The sequence below is a fragment of the Tamandua tetradactyla genome, chromosome X, assembly GCF_023851605.1.
Source record: "Tamandua tetradactyla isolate mTamTet1 chromosome X, mTamTet1.pri, whole genome shotgun sequence".
Lineage (NCBI taxonomy): Eukaryota > Metazoa > Chordata > Mammalia > Pilosa > Myrmecophagidae > Tamandua > Tamandua tetradactyla.
Genome location: NC_135353.1, coordinates 129831317 through 129836897, shown reverse-complemented (window position 1 = coordinate 129836897; position 5581 = coordinate 129831317). Strand labels below are relative to the sequence as shown.

Here is a 5581-nt window from a genome sequence, read left to right as displayed (position 1 = left end):
TAGCTGTTAGTAATAATGCTGCTATGAACAGTCATGCTTAAGTCTTTGTGTGAACATGTTTTTCTTTTTCTTCAGTAGATAACTAGGAGTACAATTACTGTGTCACATGATACAATTATATTTCACCATTTTAAGAAAATGCCTGTTTTCGGAGGTGGTTGCACGAATTTGCATTCTTACTAGCAATGTTTGAGTGTTCTAGTTTCTCCACATCCTTACCAACACTTGTTATTACATGTCTTTTGGATGGTAGTCATTCTAGGGGGGTGTGAAATAGCATCTCATGGTGGTTATAATTTGAATTTCCCAAATGACTAATGATTTTATACATCTTTCCATGTGGTTGTTGGCCATATGTATGTCTTCTTTAGAGAAATATCTGTTCAAATAGATTGCTACTTTTTTTGTGGTGGTAACATTCATATAACAGAAGAATTCACCATATTAAAGTGTACAATTCAGTGGCATTTAGGACATTCATAATGTTGTGCAATCATCGTTATTATCTAGGCCCAGAATGTTTTGATCACCCTGAAAGGATAACCCCATGCCAATTAAGCAGTTATTTTCTATTCCTTTTCCCCACCCCAGGCCCTGACAGCCACTAATACACTCTGTGTCTCTATTCTGGATATTTCATATAAAGGGAACCATACAACATGTGGTCTTTTGTGTTTGGCTTCTTTCACTTGGCATAATGTTTTCTAGGTCTATTTATGTTGTAGCATATATCAGTACTTCACTCCTTTTTATGGCTAAAAACTAGTCATTATACAATCATCTTTTCATCAGTTTATAGACATTTGGGTTGTTTTCATTTGAACACATATTTCAATCCTTTTGGGTATATACTTAAAAATATGGAATACTTCACAAATTTGCATATTATCCTTGTGCAGAGGCCCTGCTTACCATCCTTGTATTATTCCTATTTTAGTGTATGTGCTGACAAAGTGAGCATTTTTGCCATATTTTTAAATGGGTCATTTGTCTTCATATTATCAAGTTGTAAGTGTTCTTTATATATTCTGGCACAAGTCCTTTGACATATATATGATTTTTAAATATCTCTCCCCATCTGTGAATTGTCTTTACAATTTTTAATGGTGCCTTTTGAAGAGAAAAAATTTTAATTTTGATAAAGTCCAACTTATCATTTTTTTCTTTTCCAGATTGTGCTTTTGATGTGGTTTCTAAGAACTCCGTGCCTAATCCAAGGTCATAAAGATTTTATCCTATGTTTTCTTCTAAAAATTTTATAGGTTTAGCTATTAAATTCAGATCTATGATCCATTTTGATTTAATTTTTGTGGGGAGTTTGAGGAAAGGGTTTAAAGAAATGTTTTTGCATGTGTATATCCTACTGTTCAAAAGTCATTTATTGAAAAGATTGTTTTTCTCTATCAAATTTCATTGGTATCTTTGTAAAAAATTAATCAAACATAAATACCAGGGTTTCTTTCCGTACTCTCAATTTTGTTGAGATTGTTGACATTTGTTGAGAAAAAATGTCAATCTTTATTCTAGTACCACACTGTATTTATTATATTTTTGTAGTAGTTTTGAAACCAGGAAGTATAAATCTTTGGATTTTGCCAGTCTTTTTCAAGACTGTTTTACCTATTTTGGGCCCTTTGCATTTCTATATATAGTTTGGAATCAAGCTCTCAATTTTTGCAAAAAATGTAACTAGGAATTTGATAGGAGTTCCAATGAATCTGTTGATCCATTTGGGGAGAATGGCCATCTTAATGATATTGTGTCTTCTGATCCATGACCATGAGATTTTTTTCCATTTGTTCATATCTTCTTTAATTTCTTGCCCCAATATTTTATAATTTTTCATGTACAAGCTGAAAACTTCTTTTATTACATTGGTTCATAAATATTTCATTCTTTTTTATCTATTGTAAGTAGAATTGTTGCTTTAATTTCATTTTCCAGTTGTTCATGACTAGTATATAAACATGCAATTGACTTTTATATATTGATCTTGCATCCTGCAAACTTATTGGTCTTGTTTATTAGTTATAATAGCTTTTATTGGTTTCCTTGTGATTTTCTATATATAAGATTATTATGTGGGAATAGACAATGACATCAGTGAAAATGGAGGACATAGGATCTCCAGAAGCCAACTCTTTCATAAAAGCAATACAAAACTGGCAAACATTATAGAATTAACATTTTCGGAACTCTGGAAACTAACCAAAACTAGAAGCAATTTAGGGAGTAGTTATTCAAGAAAAACAATTGAAATTCAGGAAGAACCATGAGCTTTATGGCATTTGAATTTACCCTAATCCCATCTCCCTCTCCCCAGCTCAGTGGTGGCCTTGAAAATAACAGCCTACATTCCAGGTACCAGTAACAGAGAGAGCAGAAGGAACTTATTTGCAATGAATTGCCCTTAGTTGATTTACCTTGTGGCTCCTGGAAGGCCTAACTTGAAACTCACACTGTGCTAAAATCATTACCTTGGTGCTTAGTAAACTAGTAAAATCTTAGTAAACATAGTAAATTGCCTATCTGAGAGTTGAAGGTGTGCCCCAACACACACAGACACACAGAACCCCTCTGTAAAGACTAAGAGATGTTTTATTCCAGGCATTAAATAAACCTCTGTCCAATCATTAGTTAACTACTATGCCAATGAAACAGAAACTTCAGTGGCCACACATGAGAAAGAATAGACTTTACAAAATTAGTTCAGAAAAGTCACTAAACAAATAACAACCAAAACCACCAGCAATCACAAACCCTGGGGAGGGGAAGGAACCTGATTTCTAGAATTGCCACATTATAATATTCAAAATGTACAAATTTTAACAAAAAATTATGTGGTATATAAAGAAACAAGGAGGCATTGCCCATACACTGAAAAAAACCAATCAGTAGAAACTGTCCCCAAGGAAGCTCAGATGTAGGACTTATTAGGCAAATTTAAATAACTTATTTTAAATATGTTCAAAGAGCTAAGGAAACCATGTCTAAAGAACTAAAAGAAAGTATGAGAACAATTTGTTACCTAATGTAGAATATTAATAAAGAGATATAAATTATGATATTGAACAAAATACAAATTCTGGGCTTGAAAAGTACAGTAACTGAAATAAAGAATTCATCAGAGGTTCAACAGTAGATTTGAGCAAGTAAAAGAATCAGTGAACTTGAAAATAAGTCAGTGGAAATTATTCCATCTGAGGAACAGAAAGTAAAAAGAGTGAAGAAAACAGAACAGAGCATAAGAAACTTCTGGTGCACCATCAAGGGTACCAACATATGCATAATGGAAGTCCTAGAAGGTGAAGAGAGAGAAAAAAGGTGCAGAAAGAATATTTGAAGAAGTAATGGCTATAAACGTCATAAATGTTGTTGAAAAATGTTAATCTACCTATTCAAGGAGGTCAATGAACTCCAAGTAGAATAAACTCTAGGAGATCTGGAAATGGAGATAGTTTTACCTTCCTTTCAGATGTGGATGCCTCTTTGTTTCTTCCTTGATTACACTGGCTAGAACCTCCATTACAACATTGAATAGAAGTGGTGATACTGGAGACCTTTGCCTTGTTCCCAGTCTTAGGGAAAACATCCAGTCTCTCACCATTAAGTATATTGTTAGCTATAAGTTTTTCATAGATTATAATCCTAGTTTGTTGAGAGTTTTTATAATGAATTGGTGTTGGATATTGTCAAATACTTTTTCTACATTTATTGAGATGATAATGTTCTTTTGCCCTTTAGTCTATTAATATCGCGTATCACATTAATCAATTTTCAAATGTTAAACCAAACTTGCATTCTTGGAATAAAAAATCACTAAGTTATGATGTATCTCTTTTACATGCTGCTGGATTCAGTTTACTTAAATTTTCATATTTTTTTGCATCTATACTCTTAAAAGAGATTGGTTTGTAGTGCTTTTTTCATGCCATTTCTTTGTGTGGTTTTGCTATCAGGGTAATGCTGGTCTCACAAAATACTTTGGGAATTGTTGGCTCTATTTTCTGGAAGAGTTTGTGAAGCATTGGTATAATTTTTCTTTAAATATTTTATTGAATTCACCAGTGAACCCATTTGAGTCTGGGATTTTCTTTGTGAGAATATTTTAAATTACTAATTTAGCTTCTTGTTATAGGTTTATTCAGATTTTCTAATACTTCTTGAGTCAACTTCGATAACTTGTGTCCTTCTAGGAATTTGTCTATTTCATTTAAATTGCTGAATCTTTTTTTGGCATACAGTTGTCTGTAGTATTCCCATTTAATCTGTTTAACTTCTGTAGGACCAGTAGTGATGGCCCCCTCTTTCATTTCTGAATTTGGTAATTTGTGCTTTCTCCCCTTTTTATTGGTCAGCCTAGCTAATGTTTTATCACTGTTGATTGTTTGAAAGAAGCAGCGTTTGGTACCATTTATTTTCTCTATTGCTTTTCTGTTTTCTATTTCATAGACTTCCACTATGTTATTTATTATTTCTATCTTATGTTTGCTTTGGGTTTACTTTGCTCTTCTGTTTTTTTTTTTCATTTATTAAATTGGAAGCTTAGGTTATTGATGTGATCTTTCTTCTTTTTAAAACAGGTATTTAAAGTTATAGATTCCCTCTAAAAACTGTTTTATATGCATCTCATAAAGTTTGATAGGTTATGTTTTATTTCATTCAGTTCAAAATAGTTTGTAATTTTCCTTGCAATATCTTCTATGACCCAGTGGTTGTTTACACATGTGCTGTTTAATTTTAAAATATGTATTAATTTTTCAAATTTTCTTTTGTTCATTTATAATTTAATTCCATTGTGGTTGTAGGCTATAATTTGAATTATTTTAAGCCTTCTAAGTTTGTTGAGGCTTATTTATGGCCCAGGATATGGTCTATTCTCATGAATGTTCCATGTATACTTGAAAAAAATGTATGTTCTGCTGTCATTACGTGGGGTGTTGTATAGATGTAAGGTAGTTCAAGTTGATTAATAATTGTCTTAGTTTCCTAGTGCTGCAATAACAAAGTATCACAAACTGGGTGGCTTAAAATAATAGAATTTTTTGTCTCACAGTTCTGGAAGATAGAGGTCTCAATTAAAGTATCAGCACAACCATGCTTCCTTTAAAGTTTGTAAGGTTCTGGTGGTGGCTTCTGGCATATATCAATCTCTGATTCTGTCACATGGCTGTCTTCTCTCTCTCTTTCTTCCTGTGCCCAGATTTTCTCTCCTTATAAGGACAACAGTCATATTGGATTAGGTCTACCCTAATCCAGTTTGGCCTCATCTTAACTATTAGTATAGTCACTTCATCTCTCTTATGGCTACTGTTTCTGTGGTATTTCTTTTTTCATCTTTTTACTGTCCTTTTGTTAGTTGATTCTGAAAGGAGACTTTTCCAGCGGATGTCTTAAGTTACCATGTTAATGACATCACCAAAAACCTTGACTTTTAAAAAATTTTCTTTTCTTTTTTGCATGGGCAGGCACTGGGAATGGAACCTGGGTCTCCATCATGGCAGGTGAGAACTCTGCCTGCTGAGCCACCATGGCCACCCGCCCAACCTTGATATTTTCATCTCTGGATTCTGATTCACCC

At 33.1% G+C, this 5581-nt stretch overlaps 1 non-coding gene across 1 annotated transcript; it reads right to left on the bottom strand.

The window, feature by feature from the left end:
* Positions 1–854: 854 nt before the first annotated feature.
* Positions 855–961, bottom strand: LOC143672319 (U6 spliceosomal RNA). Its single transcript, XR_013169781.1, has one exon. It is a non-coding gene; the product is annotated as a U6 spliceosomal RNA (small nuclear RNA).
* Positions 962–5581: the final 4620 nt, after the last annotated feature.